At 37.3% G+C, this 18,002-nt stretch overlaps 9 non-coding genes across 9 annotated transcripts; all 9 read left to right on the forward strand.

The window, feature by feature from the left end:
- Positions 1–3,247: 3,247 nt before the first annotated feature.
- Positions 3,248–3,320, forward strand: trnaf-gaa (transfer RNA phenylalanine (anticodon GAA)). The gene has a single exon. It is a non-coding gene; the product is annotated as a tRNA-Phe (tRNA).
- Positions 3,321–4,922: 1,602 nt separating this feature from the next.
- On the forward strand, positions 4,923–4,995 carry trnaf-gaa (transfer RNA phenylalanine (anticodon GAA)). The gene has a single exon. It is a non-coding gene; the product is annotated as a tRNA-Phe (tRNA).
- A 1,609-nt stretch (positions 4,996–6,604) lies between these two features.
- Positions 6,605–6,677, forward strand: trnaf-gaa (transfer RNA phenylalanine (anticodon GAA)). The gene has a single exon. It is a non-coding gene; the product is annotated as a tRNA-Phe (tRNA).
- Positions 6,678–8,286: 1,609 nt separating this feature from the next.
- Positions 8,287–8,359, forward strand: trnaf-gaa (transfer RNA phenylalanine (anticodon GAA)). The gene has a single exon. It is a non-coding gene; the product is annotated as a tRNA-Phe (tRNA).
- A 1,608-nt stretch (positions 8,360–9,967) lies between these two features.
- trnaf-gaa (transfer RNA phenylalanine (anticodon GAA)) lies at positions 9,968–10,040 on the forward strand. The gene has a single exon. It is a non-coding gene; the product is annotated as a tRNA-Phe (tRNA).
- Positions 10,041–11,648: 1,608 nt separating this feature from the next.
- On the forward strand, positions 11,649–11,721 carry trnaf-gaa (transfer RNA phenylalanine (anticodon GAA)). Its single transcript has one exon. It is a non-coding gene; the product is annotated as a tRNA-Phe (tRNA).
- Positions 11,722–13,330: 1,609 nt separating this feature from the next.
- Positions 13,331–13,403, forward strand: trnaf-gaa (transfer RNA phenylalanine (anticodon GAA)). Its single transcript has one exon. It is a non-coding gene; the product is annotated as a tRNA-Phe (tRNA).
- A 1,607-nt stretch (positions 13,404–15,010) lies between these two features.
- On the forward strand, positions 15,011–15,083 carry trnaf-gaa (transfer RNA phenylalanine (anticodon GAA)). The gene has a single exon. It is a non-coding gene; the product is annotated as a tRNA-Phe (tRNA).
- Positions 15,084–16,692: 1,609 nt separating this feature from the next.
- On the forward strand, positions 16,693–16,765 carry trnaf-gaa (transfer RNA phenylalanine (anticodon GAA)). Its single transcript has one exon. It is a non-coding gene; the product is annotated as a tRNA-Phe (tRNA).
- The last annotated feature ends 1,237 nt before the right edge of the window (positions 16,766–18,002 follow it).

The following is an 18,002-nucleotide window of genomic DNA, read 5'->3' on the forward strand; positions in this document are numbered from 1 at the left end:
ACTGAGCAAGATGTTTTGAGCTGAGTCAGGTATGTAATTGAATTACATTTCCGTTTGTACTATTCAAGCTGAACTCAAGATCATGATCTTCTGTGATGTCACAATTGAGACCCTAACAATGGATCTGACATGTCTTACTGTTTTTTTTGTACAAGCTATTTGTTGGGGTAGTTTTAAGTGACTCAAGCAACTGAAGACATTCAAGTGTTCTATCTTCTATCTATTTTAAGAGAGCAAAACAGACTGGGATTACTTTAAACAAGAGCACTATTTTGTTTTCTTAATAAGTGCTCTTGTTTGGGGCAGTCTCATCTGTGCAGATCCAGTTCAGTGTCCTGCAACCTTTTAATGTGTGATTTAATTCCTGCAATGTATTTCTGAACATTACCCTAACTGAAGTGTACCTACCTAAAGTTTACTGTGAGTGCAAATAAGTTGGGGCAACATTCAGTAAAGTTATCTTCAAGAGACCGAAAACAACAAGCAAACTGATGTTGGATTTTTTACACAGTAGAGTTATGTGGAATCTGACCAAGTTCTGCTTCAAACTTAGCAGCTTTACATTTAAGAACATCAAATGAAAGACTTTATTACAGTGTACTAAAACTCAAAATTTACTATAGTTCTAATTTGACTAAACATTGGCAGGTATTGCACAATGGGCAGTTAATGTTAATAACCTGTCTTTCATATGGTATTTTGGAAAATTGTCACTTCTATTGTGACAAAGGAATTAGATGTGGGCAGAGCTGTGAATTATCCCAATCAATGATCGCAGTCTGAACAGTCTGAAAGAAGAGCACCTGATTAATGTTCTTCAGAATGAAGGACTGTAGGATGTAGAATGCACTCAGCTGAGCAAAGACACAAGACACATACTGCTACCGAGAGAAATTTATGAAGTGAGCCAAGCTGGGCAGTGTGTTCTTTAATAATTCCAGTGAAATGGATTAGTTTGGTTTGCTAGAAAAAGAAATAAAAATGAATTTGACAAGGTGGAAAACATGAATTAAACCTAGAGGTGGAGATATGCAATACAATGTTATTCGAAAGATTTAGAACCATTGCAAACTCAGCACTAGCATTCGTGTGGTTCCATGGTGTAATGGTTAGCACTCTGGACTCTGAATCCAGTGATCTGAGTGGATCTCGGCGGAACCTGAGATCATCTTTTTTGTACCTAGTGGGACTGTTCATCACAGCCTTCTTGAAATGTCTGTCAATGTCATCAGTGTTTTCACAAGTGAAGTCTTTTTTATGCTTATTTTACAACTACAGCCACTGTAGTGAATATAATGGCTGCATTTTCATCTCCATGATTAAAACTTGGTGTTTAAATAGTAGAAAAATTAATTCAAAACCTTTCAGGGCATATCACATAAAATGTCTGCATGATTTCATTGCTGATTTTTAACCACGTGAACAAAAAAAGTACTTTGCTTCCAGCGGTAGTCAATGTGGAACAGCGAGTTTCAATGGATAAAAACAAATAGGGCCCATTAAAAGATGAAGACTGCTGAACTGTGAATGCTCTACCTTCACATTTTGATAGCTGTGCTCAGCTGCCGAAATAGCTCAGTTGGGAGAGCGTTAGACTGAAGATCTAAAGGTCCCGGGTTTCGGCAGAATATAGGCTGTATAAAACATCTCTTAACTACTCTGGACTGTAGGACTGAGCAAGATGTTTTGAGCTGAGTCAGGTATGTAATTGAATTACATTTCCGTTTGTACTATTCAAGCTGAACTCAAGATCATGATCTTCTGTGATGTCACAATTGAGACCCTAACAATGGATCTGACATGTCTTACTGTTTTTTTTGTACAAGCTATTTGTTGGGGTAGTTTTAAGTGACTCAAGCAACTGAAGACATTCAAGTGTTCTATCTTCTATCTATTTTAAGAGAGCAAAACAGACTGGGATTACTTTAAACAAGAGCACTATTTTGTTTTCTTAATAAGTGCTCTTGTTTGGGGCAGTCTCATCTGTGCAGATCCAGTTCAGTGTCCTGCAACCTTTTAATGTGTGATTTAATTCCTGCAATGTATTTCTGAACATTACCCTAACTGAAGTGTACCTACCTAAAGTTTACTGTGAGTGCAAATAAGTTGGGGCAACATTCAGTAAAGTTATCTTCAAGAGACCGAAAACAACAAGCAAACTGATGTTGGATTTTTTACACAGTAGAGTTATGTGGAATCTGACCAAGTTCTGCTTCAAACTTAGCAGCTTTACATTTAAGAACATCAAATGAAAGACTTTATTACAGTGTACTAAAACTCAAAATTTACTATAGTTCTAATTTGACTAAACATTGGCAGGTATTGCACAATGGGCAGTTAATGTTAATAAACTGTCTTTCATATGGTATTTTGGAAAATTGTCACTTCTATTGTGACAAAGGAATTAGATGTGGGCAGAGCTGTGAATTATCCCAATCAATGATCGCAGTCTGAACAGTCTGAAAGAAGAGCACCTGATTAATGTTCTTCAGAATGAAGGACTGTAGGATGTAGAATGCACTCAGCTGAGCAAAGACACAAGACACATACTGCTACCGAGAGAAACTTATGAAGTGAGCCAAGCTGGGCAGTGTGTTGGGCAGTGTGTTCTTTAATAATTCCAGTGAAATGGATTAGTTTGGTTTGCTAGAAAAAGAAATAAAAATGAATTTGACAAGGTGGAAAACATGAATTAAACCTAGAGGTGGAGATATGCAATACAATGTTATTCGAAAGATTTAGAACCATTGGAAACTCAGCACTAGCATTCGTGTGGTTCCATGGTGTAATGGTTAGCGCTCTGGACTCTGAATCCAGTGATCTGAGTGGATCTCGGCGGAACCTGAGATCATCTTTTTTGTACCTAGTGGGACTGTTCATCACAGCCTTCTTGAAATGTCTGTCAATGTCATCAGTGTTTTCACAAGTGAAGTCTTTTTTATGCTTATTTTACAACTACAGCCACTGTAGTGAATATAATGGCTGCATTTTCATCTCCATGATTAAAACTTAGTGTTTAAATAGTAGAAAAATTAATTCAAAACCTTTCAGGGCATATCACATAAAATGTCTGCATGATTTCATTGCTGATTTTTAACCACGTGAACAAAAAAAGTACTTTGCTTCCAGCGGTAGTCAATGTGGAACAGCGAGTTTCAATGGATAAAAACAAATAGGGCCCATTAAAAGATGAAGACTGCTGAACTGTGAATGCTCTACCTTCACATTTTGATAGCTGTGCTCAGCTGCCGAAATAGCTCAGTTGGGAGAGAGTTAGACTGAAGATCTAAAGGTCCCTGGTTCGATCCCGGGTTTCGGCAGAATATAGGCTGTATAAAACATCTCTTAACTACTCTGGACTGTAGGACTGAGCAAGATGTTTTGAGCTGAGTCAGGTATGTAATTGAATTACATTTCCGTTTGTACTATTCAAGCTGAACTCAAGATCATGATCTTCTGTGATGTCACAATTGAGACCCTAACAATGGATCTGACATGTCTTACTGTTTTTTTTGTACAAGCTATTTGTTGGGGTAGTTTTAAGTGACTCAAGCAACTGAAGACATTCAAGTGTTCTATCTTCTATCTATTTTAAGAGAGCAAAACAGACTGGGATTACTTTAAACAAGAGCACTATTTTGTTTTCTTAATAAGTGCTCTTGTTTGGGGCAGTCTCATCTTTGCAGATCCAGTTCAGTGTCCTGCAACCTTTTAATGTGTGATTTAATTCCTGCAATTTATTTCTGAACATTACCCTAACTGAAGTGTACCTACCTAAAGTTTACTGTGAGTGCAAATAAGTTGGGGCAACATTCAGTAAAGTTATCTTCAAGAGACCGAAAACAACAAGCAAACTGATGTTGTATTTTTTACACAGTAGAGTTATGTGGAATCTGACCAAGTTCTGCTTCAAACTTAGCAGCTTTACATTTAAGAACATCAAATGAAAGACTTTATTACAGTGTACTAAAACTCAAAATTTACTATAGTTCTAATTTGACTAAACATTGGCAGGTATTGCACAATGGGCAGTTAATGTTAATAACCTGTCTTTCATATGGTATTTTGGAAAATTGTCACTTCTATTGTGACAAAGGAATTTGATGTGGGCAGAGCTGTGAATTATCCCAATCAATGATCGCAGTCTGAACAGTCTGAAAGAAGAGCACCTGATTAATGTTCTTCAGAATGAAGGACTGTAGGATGTAGAATGCACTCAGCTGAGCAAAGACACAAGACACATACTGCTACCGAGAGAAACTTATGAAGTGAGCCAAGCTGGGCAGTGTGTTCTTTAATAATTCCAGTGAAATGGATTAGTTTGGTTTGCTAGAAAAAGAAATAAAAATGAATTTGACAAGGTGGAAAACATGAATTAAACCTAGAGGTGGAGATATGCAATACAATGTTATTCGAAAGATTTAGAACCATTGGAAACTCAGCACTAGCATTCGTGTGGTTCCATGGTGTAATGGTTAGCACTCTGGACTCTGAATCCAGTGATCTGAGTGGATCTCGGCGGAACCTGAGATCATCTTTTTTGTACCTAGTTCATCACAGCCTTCTTGAAATGTCTGTCAATGTCATCAGTGTTTTCACAAGTGAAGTCTTTTTTATGCTTATTTTACAACTACAGCCACTGTAGTGAATATAATGGCTGCATTTTCATCTCCATGATTAAAACTTGGTGTTTAAATAGTAGAAAAATTAATTCAAAACCTTTCAGGGCATATCACATAAAATGTCTGCATGATTTCATTGCTGATTTTTAACCACGTGAACAAAAAAAGTACTTTGCTTCCAGCGGTAGTCAATGTGGAACAGCGAGTTTCAATGGATAAAAACAAATAGGGCCCATTAAAAGATGAAGACTGCTGAACTGTGAATGCTCTACCTTCACATTTTGATAGCTGTGCTCAGCTGCCGAAATAGCTCAGTTGGGAGAGCGTTAGACTGAAGATCTAAAGGTCCCTGGTTCGATCCCAGGTTTCGGCAGAATATAGGCTGTATAAAACATCTCTTAACTACTCTGGACTGTAGGACTGAGCAAGATGTTTTGAGCTGAGTCAGGTATGTAATTGAATTACATTTCCGTTTGTACTATTCAAGCTGAACTCAAGATCATGATCTTCTGTGATGTCACAATTGAGACCCTAACAATGGATCTGACATGTCTTACTGTTTTTTTTGTACAAGCTATTTGTTGGGGTAGTTTTAAGTGACTCAAGCAACTGAAGACATTCAAGTGTTCTATCTTCTATCTATTTTAAGAGAGCAAAACAGACTGGGATTACTTTAAACAAGAGCACTATTTTGTTTTCTTAATAAGTGCTCTTGTTTGGGGCAGTCTCATCTGTGCAGATCCAGTTCAGTGTCCTGCAACCTTTTAATGTGTGATTTAATTCCTGCAATGTATTTCTGAACATTACCCTAACTGAAGTGTACCTACCTAAAGTTTACTGTGAGTGCAAATAAGTTGGGGCAACATTCAGTAAAGTTATCTTCAAGAGACCGAAAACAACAAGCAAACTGATGTTGGATTTTTTACACAGTAGAGTTATGTGGAATCTGAGCAAGTTCTGCTTCAAACTTAGCAGCTTTACATTTAAGAACATCAAATGAAAGACTTTATTACAGTGTACTAAAACTCAAAATTTACTATAGTTCTAATTTGACTAAACATTGGCAGGTATTGCACAATGGGCAGTTAATGTTAATAACCTATCTTTCATATGGTATTTTGGAAAATTGTCACTTCTATTGTGACAAAGGAATTTGATGTGGGCAGAGCTGTGAATTATCCCAATCAATGATCGCAGTCTGAACAGTTATAAGAAGAGCACCTGATTAATGTTCTTCAGAATGAAGGACTGTAGGATGTAGAATGCACTCAGCTGAGCAAAGACACAAGACACATACTGCTACCGAGAGAAACTTATGAAGTGAGCCAAGCTGGGCAGTGTGTTCTTTAATAATTCCAGTGAAATTGACTAGTTTGGTTTGCTAGAAAAAGAAATAAAAATGAATTTGACAAGGTGGAAAACATGAATTAAACCTAGAGGTGGATATATGCAATACAATGTTATTCGAAAGATTTAGAACCATTGCAAACTCAGCACTAGCATTCGTGTGGTTCTATGGTGTAATGGTTAGCACTCTGGACTCTGAATCCAGTGATCTGAGTGGATCTCGGTGGAACCTGAGATCATCTTTTTTGTACCTAGTGGGACTGTTCATCACAGCCTTCTTGAAATGTCTGTCAATGTCATCAGTGTTTTCACAAGTGAAGTCTTTTTTATGCTTATTTTACAACTACAGCCACTGTAGTGAATATAATGGCTGCATTTTCATCTCCATGATTAAAACTTGGTGTTTAAATAGTAGAAAAATTAATTCAAAACCTTTCAGGGCATATCACATAAAATGTCTGCATGATTTCATTGCTGATTTTTAACCACGTGAACAAAAAAAGTACTTTGCTTCCAGCGGTAGTCAATGTGGAACAGCGAGTTTCAATGGATAAAAACAAATAGGGCCCATTAAAAGATGAAGACTGCTGAACTGTGAATGCTCTACCTTCACATTTTGATAGCTGTGCTCAGCTGCCGAAATAGCTCAGTTGGGAGAGCGTTAGACTGAAGATCTAAAGGTCCCTGGTTCGATCCCGGGTTTCGGCAGAATATAGGCTGTATAAAACATCTCTTAACTACTCTGGACTGTAGGACTGAGCAAGATGTTTTGAGCTGAGTCAGGTATGTAATTGAATTACATTTCCGTTTGTACTATTCAAGCTGAACTCAAGATCATGATCTTCTGTGATGTCACAATTGAGACCCTAACAATGGATCTGACATGTCTTACTGTTATTTTTGTACAAGCTATTTGTTGGGGTAGTTTTAAGTGACTCAAGCAACTGAAGACATTCAAGTGTTCTATCTTCTATCTATTTTAAGAGAGCAAAACAGACTGGGATTACTTTAAACAAGAGCACTATTTTGTTTTCTTAATAAGTGCTCTTGTTTGGGGCAGTCTCATCTGTGCAGATCCAGTTCAGTGTCCTGCAACCTTTTAATGTGTGATTTAATTCCTGCAATGTATTTCTGAACATTACCCTAACTGAAGTGTACCTACCTAAAGTTTACTGTGAGTGCAAATAAGTTGGGGCAACATTCAGTAAAGTTATCTTCAAGAGACCGAAAACAACAAGCAAACTGATGTTGTATTTTTTACACAGTAGAGTTATGTGGAATCTGACCAAGTTCTGCTTCAAACTTAGCAGCTTTACATTTAAGAACATCAAATGAAAGACTTTATTACAGTGTACTAAAACTCAAAATTTACTATAGTTCTAATTTGACTAAACATTGGCAGGTATTGCACAATGGGCAGTTAATGTTAATAACCTGTCTTTCATATGGTATTTTGGAAAATTGTCACTTCTATTGTGACAAAGGAATTAGATGTGGGCAGAGCTGTGAATTATCCCAATCAATGATCGCAGTCTGAACAGTTATAAGAAGAGCACCTGATTAATGTTCTTCAGAATGAAGGACTGTAGGATGTAGAATGCACTCAGCTGAGCAAAGACACAAGACACATACTGCTACCGAGAGAAACTTATGAAGTGAGCCAAGCTGGGCAGTGTGTTCTTTAATAATTCCAGTGAAATGGATTAGTTTGGTTTGCTAGAAAAAGAAATAAAAATGAATTTGACAAGGTGGAAAACATGAATTAAACCTAGAGGTGGAGATATGCAATACAATGTTATTCGAAAGATTTAGAACCATTGGAAACTCAGCAGTAGCATTCGTGTGGTTCCATGGTGTAATGGTTAGCACTCGGGACTCTGAATCCAGTGATCTGAGTGGATCTCGGTGGAACCTGAGATCATCTTTTTTGTACCTAGTGGGACTGTTCATCACAGCCTTCTTGAAATGTCTGTCAATGTCATCAGTGTTTTCACAAGTGAAGTCTTTTTTATGCTTATTTTACAACTACAGCCACTGTAGTGAATATAATGGCTGCATTTTCATCTCCATGATTAAAACTTGGTGTTTAAATAGTAGAAAAATTAATTCAAAACCTTTCAGGGCATATCACATAAAATGTCTGCATGATTTCATTGCTGATTTTTAACCACGTGAACAAAAAAAGTACTTTGCTTCCAGCGGTAGTCAATGTGGAACAGCGAGTTTCAATGGATAAAAACAAATAGGGCCCATTAAAAGATGAAGACTGCTGAACTGTGAATGCTCTACCTTCACATTTTGATAGCTGTGCTCAGCTGCCGAAATAGCTCAGTTGGGAGAGCGTTAGACTGAAGATCTAAAGGTCCCTGGTTCGATCCCGGGTTTCGGCAGAATATAGGCTGTATAAAACATCTCTTAACTACTCTGGACTGTAGGACTGAGCAAGATGTTTTGAGCTGAGTCAGGTATGTAATTGAATTACATTTCCGTTTGTACTATTCAAGCTGAACTCAAGATCATGATCTTCTGTGATGTCACAATTGAGACCCTAACAATGGATCTGACATGTCTTACTGTTTTTTTTGTACAAGCTATTTGTTGGGGTAGTTTTAAGTGACTCAAGCAACTGAAGACATTCAAGTGTTCTATCTTCTATCTATTTTAAGAGAGCAAAACAGACTGGGATTACTTTAAACAAGAGCACTATTTTGTTTTCTTAATAAGTGCTCTTGTTTGGGGCAGTCTCATCTGTGCAGATCCAGTTCAGTGTCCTGCAACCTTTTAATGTGTGATTTAATTCCTGCAATGTATTTCTGAACATTACCCTAACTGAAGTGTACCTACCTAAAGTTTACTGTGAGTGCAAATAAGTTGGGGCAACATTCAGTAAAGTTATCTTCAAGAGACCGAAAACAACAAGCAAACTGATGTTGTATTTTTACACAGTAGAGTTATGTGGAAACTGACCAAGTTCTGCTTCAAACTTAGCAGCTTTACATTTAAGAACATCAAATGAAAGACTTTATTACAGTGTACTAAAACTCAAAATTTACTATAGTTCTAATTTGACTAAACATTGGCAGGTATTGCACAATGGGCAGTTAATGTTAATAACCTGTCTTTCATATGGTATTTTGGAAAATTGTCACTTCTATTGTGACAAAGGAATTTGATGTGGGCAGAGCTGTGAATTATCCCAATCAATGATCGCAGTCTGAACAGTTATAAGAAGAGCACCTGATTAATGTTCTTCAGAATGAAGGACTGTAGGATGTAGAATGCACTCAGCTGAGCAAAGACACAAGACACATACTGCTACCGAGAGAAACTTATGAAGTGAGCCAAGCTGGGCAGTGTGTTCTTTAATAATTCCAGTGAAATGGATTAGTTTGGTTTGCTAGAAAAAGAAATAAAAATGAATTTGACAAGGTGGAAAACATGAATTAAACCTAGAGGTGGAGATATGCAATACAATGTTATTCGAAAGATTTAGAACCATTGGAAACTCAGCAGTAGCATTCGTGTGGTTCCATGGTGTAATGGTTAGCACTCGGGACTCTGAATCCAGTGATCTGAGTGGATCTCGGTGGAACCTGAGATCATCTTTTTTGTACCTAGTGGGACTGTTCATCACAGCCTTCTTGAAATGTCTGTCAATGTCATCAGTGTTTTCACAAGTGAAGTCTTTTTTATGCTTATTTTACAACTACAGCCACTGTAGTGAATATAATGGCTGCATTTTCATCTCCATGATTAAAACTTGGTGTTTAAATAGTAGAAAAATTAATTCAAAACCTTTCAGGGCATATCACATAAAATGTCTGCATGATTTCATTGCTGATTTTTAACCACGTGAACAAAAAAAGTACTTTGCTTCCAGCGGTAGTCAATGTGGAACAGCGAGTTTCAATGGATAAAAACAAATAGGGCCCATTAAAAGATGAAGACTGCTGAACTGTGAATGCTCTACCTTCACATTTTGATAGCTGTGCTCAGCTGCCGAAATAGCTCAGTTGGGAGAGCGTTAGACTGAAGATCTAAAGGTCCCTGGTTCGATCCCGGGTTTCGGCAGAATATAGGCTGTATAAAACATCTCTTAACTACTCTGGACTGTAGGACTGAGCAAGATGTTTTGAGCTGAGTCAGGTATGTAATTGAATTACATTTCCGTTTGTACTATTCAAGCTGAACTCAAGATCATGATCTTCTGTGATGTCACAATTGAGACCCTAACAATGGATCTGACATGTCTTACTGTTTTTTTTGTACAAGCTATTTGTTGGGGTAGTTTTAAGTGACTCAAGCAACTGAAGACATTCAAGTGTTCTATCTTCTATCTATTTTAAGAGAGCAAAACAGACTGGGATTACTTTAAACAAGAGCACTATTTTGTTTTCTTAATAAGTGCTCTTGTTTGGGGCAGTCTCATCTGTGCAGATCCAGTTCAGTGTCCTGCAACCTTTTAATGTGTGATTTAATTCCTGCAATGTATTTCTGAACATTACCCTAACTGAAGTGTACCTACCTAAAGTTTACTGTGAGTGCAAATAAGTTGGGGCAACATTCAGTAAAGTTATCTTCAAGAGACCGAAAACAACAAGCAAACTGATGTTGTATTTTTACACAGTAGAGTTATGTGGAAACTGACCAAGTTCTGCTTCAAACTTAGCAGCTTTACATTTAAGAACATCAAATGAAAGACTTTATTACAGTGTACTAAAACTCAAAATTTACTATAGTTCTAATTTGACTAAACATTGGCAGGTATTGCACAATGGGCAGTTAATGTTAATAACCTGTCTTTCATATGGTATTTTGGAAAATTGTCACTTCTATTGTGACAAAGGAATTTGATGTGGGCAGAGCTGTGAATTATCCCAATCAATGATCGCAGTCTGAACAGTTATAAGAAGAGCACCTGATTAATGTTCTTCAGAATGAAGGACTGTAGGATGTAGAATGCACTCAGCTGAGCAAAGACACAAGACACATACTGCTACCGAGAGAAACTTATGAAGTGAGCCAAGCTGGGCAGTGTGTTCTTTAATAATTCCAGTGAAATGGATTAGTTTGGTTTGCTAGAAAAAGAAATAAAAATGAATTTGACAAGGTGGAAAACATGAATTAAACCTAGAGGTGGAGATATGCAATACAATGTTATTCGAAAGATTTAGAACCATTGGAAACTCAGCAGTAGCATTCGTGTGGTTCCATGGTGTAATGGTTAGCACTCGGGACTCTGAATCCAGTGATCTGAGTGGATCTCGGTGGAACCTGAGATCATCTTTTTTGTACCTAGTGGGACTGTTCATCACAGCCTTCTTGAAATGTCTGTCAATGTCATCAGTGTTTTCACAAGTGAAGTCTTTTTTATGCTTATTTTACAACTACAGCCACTGTAGTGAATATAATGGCTGCATTTTCATCTCCATGATTAAAACTTGGTGTTTAAATAGTAGAAAAATTAATTCAAAACCTTTCAGGGCATATCACATAAAATGTCTGCATGATTTCATTGCTGATTTTTAACCACGTGAACAAAAAAAGTACTTTGCTTCCAGCGGTAGTCAATGTGGAACAGCGAGTTTCAATGGATAAAAACAAATAGGGCCCATTAAAAGATGAAGACTGCTGAACTGTGAATGCTCTACCTTCACATTTTGATAGCTGTGCTCAGCTGCCGAAATAGCTCAGTTGGGAGAGCGTTAGACTGAAGATCTAAAGGTCCCTGGTTCGATCCCGGGTTTCGGCAGAATATAGGCTGTATAAAACATCTCTTAACTACTCTGGACTGTAGGACTGAGCAAGATGTTTTGAGCTGAGTCAGGTATGTAATTGAATTACATTTCCGTTTGTACTATTCAAGCTGAACTCAAGATCATGATCTTCTGTGATGTCACAATTGAGACCCTAACAATGGATCTGACATGTCTTACTGTTTTTTTTGTACAAGCTATTTGTTGGGGTAGTTTTAAGTGACTCAAGCAACTGAAGACATTCAAGTGTTCTATCTTCTATCTATTTTAAGAGAGCAAAACAGACTGGGATTACTTTAAACAAGAGCACTATTTTGTTTTCTTAATAAGTGCTCTTGTTTGGGGCAGTCTCATCTGTGCAGATCCAGTTCAGTGTCCTGCAACCTTTTAATGTGTGATTTAATTCCTGCAATGTATTTCTGAACATTACCCTAACTGAAGTGTACCTACCTAAAGTTTACTGTGAGTGCAAATAAGTTGGGGCAACATTCAGTAAAGTTATCTTCAAGAGACCGAAAACAACAAGCAAACTGATGTTGGATTTTTTACACAGTAGAGTTATGTGGAATCTGACCAAGTTCTGCTTCAAACTTACCAGCTTTACATTTAAGAACATCAAATGAAAGACTTTATTACAGTGTACTAAAACTCAAAATGTACTATAGTTCTAATTTGACTAAACATTGGCAGGTATTGCACAATGGGCAGTTAATGTTAATAACCTGTCTTTCATATGGTATTTTGGAAAATTGTCACTTCTATTGTGACAAAGGAATTTGATGTGGGCAGAGCTGTGAATTATCCCAATCAATGATCGCAGTCTGAACAGTTATAAGAAGAGCACCTGATTAATGTTCTTCAGAATGAAGGACTGTAGGATGTAGAATGCACTTAGCTGAGCAAAGACACAAGACACATACTGCTACCGAGAGAAACTTATGAAGTGAGCCAAGCTGGGCAGTGTGTTCTTTAATAATTCCAGTGAAATGGATTAATTTGGTTTGCTAGAAAAAGAAATAAAAATGAATTTGACAAGGTGGAAAACATGAATTAAAACTAGAGGTGGAGATATGCAATACAATGTTATTCGAAAGATTTAGAACCATTGGAAACTCAGCACTAGCATTCGTGTGGTTCCATGGTGTAATGGTTAGCGCTCTGGACTCTGAATCCAGTGATTTGAGTGGATCTCGGTGGAACCTGAGATCATCTTTTTTGTACCTAGTGGGACTGTTCATCACAGCCTTCTTGAAATGTCTGTCAATGTCATCAGTGTTTTCACAAGTAAAGTCCTTTTTATGCTTATTTTACAACTACAGCCACTGTAGTAAATATAATGGCTGCATTTTCATCTCCATGATTAAAACTTGGTGTTTAAATAGTAGAAAAATTAATTCAAAACCTTTCAGGGCATATCACATAAAATGTCTGCATGATTTCATTGCTGATTTTTAACCACGTGAACAAAAAAAGTACTTTGCTTCCAGCAGTAGTCAATGTGGAACAGCGAGTTTCAATGGATAAAAACAAATAGGGCCCATTAAAAGATGAAGACTGCTGAACTGTGAATGCTCTACCTTCACATTTTGATAGCTGTGCTCAGCTGCCGAAATAGCTCAGTTGGGAGAGCGTTAGACTGAAGATCTAAAGGTCCCTGGTTCGATCCCGGGTTTCGGCAGAATATAGGCTGTATAAAACATCTCTTAACTACTCTGGACTGTAGGACTGAGCAAGATGTTTTGAGCTGAGTCAGGTATGTAATTGAATTATATTTCCGTTTGTACTATTCAAGCTGAACTCAAGATCATGATCTTCTGTGATGTCACAATTGAGACCCTAACAATGGATCTGACATGTCTTACTGTTTTTTTTTGTACAAGCTATTTGTTGGGGTAGTTTTAAGTGACTCAAGCAACTGAAGACATTCAAGTGTTCTATCTTCTATCTATTTTAAGACAAAACAGACTGGGATTACTTTAAACAAGAGCACTATTTTGTTTTCTTAATAAGTGCTCTTGTTTGGGGCAGTCTCATCTGTGCAGATCCAGTTCAGTGTCCTGCAACCTTTTAATGTGTGATTTAATTCCTGCAATGTATTTCTGAACATTACCCTAACTGAAGTGTACCTACCTAAAGTTTACTGTGAGTGCAAATAAGTTGGGGCAACATTCAGTAAAGTTATCTTCAAGAGACCGAAAACAACAAGCAAACTGATGTTGTATTTTTTACACAGTAGAGTTATGTGGAATCTGACCAAGTTCTGCTTCAAACTTAGCAGCTTTACATTTAAGAACATCAAATGAAAGACTTTATTACAGTGTACTAAAACTCAAAATTTACTATAGTTCTAATTTGACTAAACATTGGCAGGTATTGCACAATGGGCAGTTAATGTTAATAACCTGTCTTTCATATGGTATTTTGGAAAATTGTCACTTCTATTGTGACAAAGGAATTTGATGTGGGCAGAGCTGTGAATTATCCCAATCAATGATCGCAGTCTGAACAGTTATAAGAAGAGCACCTGATTAATGTTCTTCAGAATGAAGGACTGTAGGATGTAGAATGCACTCAGCTGAGCAAAGACACAAGACACATACTGCTACCGAGAGAAACTTATGAAGTGAGCCAAGCTGGGCAGTGTGTTCTTTAATAATTCCAGTGAAATGGATTAGTTTGGTTTGCTAGAAAAAGAAATAAAAATGAATTTGACAAGGTGGAAAACATGAATTAAACCTAGAGGTGGAGATATGCAATACAATGTTATTCGAAAGATTTAGAACCATTGGAAACTCAGCAGTAGCATTCGTGTGGTTCCATGGTGTAATGGTTAGCACTCGGGACTCTGAATCCAGTGATCTGAGTGGATCTCGGTGGAACCTGAGATCATCTTTTTTGTACCTAGTGGGACTGTTCATCACAGCCTTCTTGAAATGTCTGTCAATGTCATCAGTGTTTTCACAAGTGAAGTCTTTTTTATGCTTATTTTACAACTACAGCCACTGTAGTGAATATAATGGCTGCATTTTCATCTCCATGATTAAAACGTGGTGTTTAAATAGTAGAAAAATTAATTCAAAACCTTTCAGGGCATATCACATAAAATGTCTGCATGATTTCATTGCTGATTTTTAACCACGTGAACAAAAAAAGTACTTTGCTTCCAGCGGTAGTCAATGTGGAACAGCGAGTTTCAATGGATAAAAACAAATAGGGCCCATTAAAAGATGAAGACTGCTGAACTGTGAATGCTCTACCTTCACATTTTGATAGTTGTGCTCAGCTGCCGAAATAGCTCAGTTGGGAGAGCGTTAGACTGAAGATCTAAAGGTCCCTGGTTCGATCCCGGGTTTTGGCAGAATATAGGCTGTATAAAACATCTCTTAACTACTCTGGACTGTAGGACTGAGCAAGATGTTTTGAGCTGAGTCAGGTATGTAATTGAATTACATTTCCGTTTGTACTATTCAAGCTGAACTCAAGATCATGATCTTCTGTGATGTCACAATTGAGACCCTAACAATGGATCTGACATGTCTTACTGTTTTTTTTGTACAAGCTATTTGTTGGGGTAGTTTTAAGTGACTCAAGCAACTGAAGACATTCAAGTGTTCTATCTTCTATCTATTTTAAGAGAGCAAAACAGACTGGGATTACTTTAAACAAGAGCACTATTTTGTTTTCTTAATAAGTGCTCTTGTTTGGGGCAGTCTCATCTGTGCAGATCCAGTTCAGTGTCCTGCAACCTTTTAATGTGTGATTTAATTCCTGCAATGTATTTCTGAACATTACCCTAACTGAAGTGTACCTACCTAAAGTTTACTGTGAGTGCAAATAAGTTGGGGCAACATTCAGTAAAGTTATCTTCAAGAGACCGAAAACAACAAGCAAACTGATGTTGGATTTTTTACACAGTAGAGTTATGTGGAATCTGACCAAGTTCTGCTTCAAACTTAGCAGCTTTACATTTAAGAACATCAAATGAAAGACTTTATTACAGTGTACTAAAACTCAAAATTTACTATAGTTCTAATTTGACTAAACATTGGCAGGTATTGCACAATGGGCAGTTAATGTTAATAACCTGTCTTTCATATGGTATTTTGGAAAATTGTCACTTCTATTGTGACAAAGGAATTTGATGTGGGCAGAGCTGTGAATTATCCCAATCAATGATCGCAGTCTGAACAGTTATAAGAAGAGCACCTGATTAATGTTCTTCAGAATGAAGGACTGTAGGATGTAGAATGCACTCAGCTGAGCAAAGACACAAGACACATACTGCTACCGAGAGAAACTTATGAAGTGAGCCAAGCTGGGCAGTGTGTTCTTTAATAATTCCAGTGAAATGGATTAGTTTGGTTTGCTAGAAAAAGAAATAAAAATGAATTTGACAAGGTGGAAAACATGAATTAAACCTAGAGGTGGAGATATGCAATACAATGTTATTCGAAAGATTTAGAACCATTGGAAACTCAGCAGTAGCATTCGTGTGGTTCCATGGTGTAATGGTTAGCACTCGGGACTCTGAATCCAGTGATCTGAGTGGATCTCGGTGGAACCTGAGATCATCTTTTTTGTACCTAGTGGGACTGTTCATCACAGCCTTCTTGAAATGTCTGTCAATGTCATCAGTGTTTTCACAAGTGAAGTCTTTTTTATGCTTATTTTACAACTACAGCCACTGTAGTGAATATAATGGCTGCATTTTCATCTCCATGATTAAAACGTGGTGTTTAAATAGTAGAAAAATTAATTCAAAACCTTTCAGGGCATATCACATAAAATGTCTGCATGATTTCATTGCTGATTTTTAACCACGTGAACAAAAAAAGTACTTTGCTTCCAGCGGTAGTCAATGTGGAACAGCGAGTTTCAATGGATAAAAACAAATAGGGCCCATTAAAAGATGAAGACTGCTGAACTGTGAATGCTCTACCTTCACATTTTGATAGTTGTGCTCAGCTGCCGAAATAGCTCAGTTGGGAGAGCGTTAGACTGAAGATCTAAAGGTCCCTGGTTCGATCCCGGGTTTTGGCAGAATATAGGCTGTATAAAACATCTCTTAACTACTCTGGACTGTAGGACTGAGCAAGATGTTTTGAGCTGAGTCAGGTATGTAATTGAATTACATTTCCGTTTGTACTATTCAAGCTGAACTCAAGATCATGATCTTCTGTGATGTCACAATTGAGACCCTAACAATGGATCTGACATGTCTTACTGTTTTTTTTGTACAAGCTATTTGTTGGGGTAGTTTTAAGTGACTCAAGCAACTGAAGACATTCAAGTGTTCTATCTTCTATCTATTTTAAGAGAGCAAAACAGACTGGGATTACTTTAAACAAGAGCACTATTTTGTTTTCTTAATAAGTGCTCTTGTTTGGGGCAGTCTCATCTGTGCAGATCCAGTTCAGTGTCCTGCAACCTTTTAATGTGTGATTTAATTCCTGCAATGTATTTCTGAACATTACCCTAACTGAAGTGTACCTACCTAAAGTTTACTGTGAGTGCAAATAAGTTGGGGCAACATTCAGTAAAGTTATCTTCAAGAGACCGAAAACAACAAGCAAACTGATGTTGGATTTTTTACACAGTAGAGTTATGTGGAATCTGACCAAGTTCTGCTTCAAACTTAGCAGCTTTACATTTAAGAACATCAAATGAAAGACTTTATTACAGTGTACTAAAACTCAAAATTTACTATAGTTCTAATTTGACTAAACATTGGCAGGTATTGCACAATGGGCAGTTAATGTTAATAACCTGTCTTTCATATGGTATTTTGGAAAATTGTCACTTCTATTGTGACAAAGGAATTTGATGTGGGCAGAGCTGTGAATTATCCCAATCAATGATCGCAGTCTGAACAGTTATAAGAAGAGCACCTGATTAATGTTCTTCAGAATGAAGGACTGTAGGATGTAGAATGCACTCAGCTGAGCAAAGACACAAGACACATACTGCTACCGAGAGAAACTTATGAAGTGAGCCAAGCTGGGCAGTGTGTTCTTTAATAATTCCAGTGAAATGGATTAGTTTGGTTTGCTAGAAAAAGAAATAAAAATGAATTTGACAAGGTGGAAAACATGAATTAAACCTAGAGGTGGAGATATGCAATACAATGTTATTCGAAAGATTTAGAACCATTGGAAACTCAGCAGTAGCATTCGTGTGGTTCCATGGTGTAATGGTTAGCACTCGGGACTCTGAATCCAGTGATCTGAGTGGATCTCGGTGGAACCTGAGATCATCTTTTTTGTACCTAGTGGGACTG

Source organism: Trichomycterus rosablanca, chromosome 20 (genome assembly GCF_030014385.1).
Source record: "Trichomycterus rosablanca isolate fTriRos1 chromosome 20, fTriRos1.hap1, whole genome shotgun sequence".
NCBI lineage: Eukaryota > Metazoa > Chordata > Actinopteri > Siluriformes > Trichomycteridae > Trichomycterus > Trichomycterus rosablanca.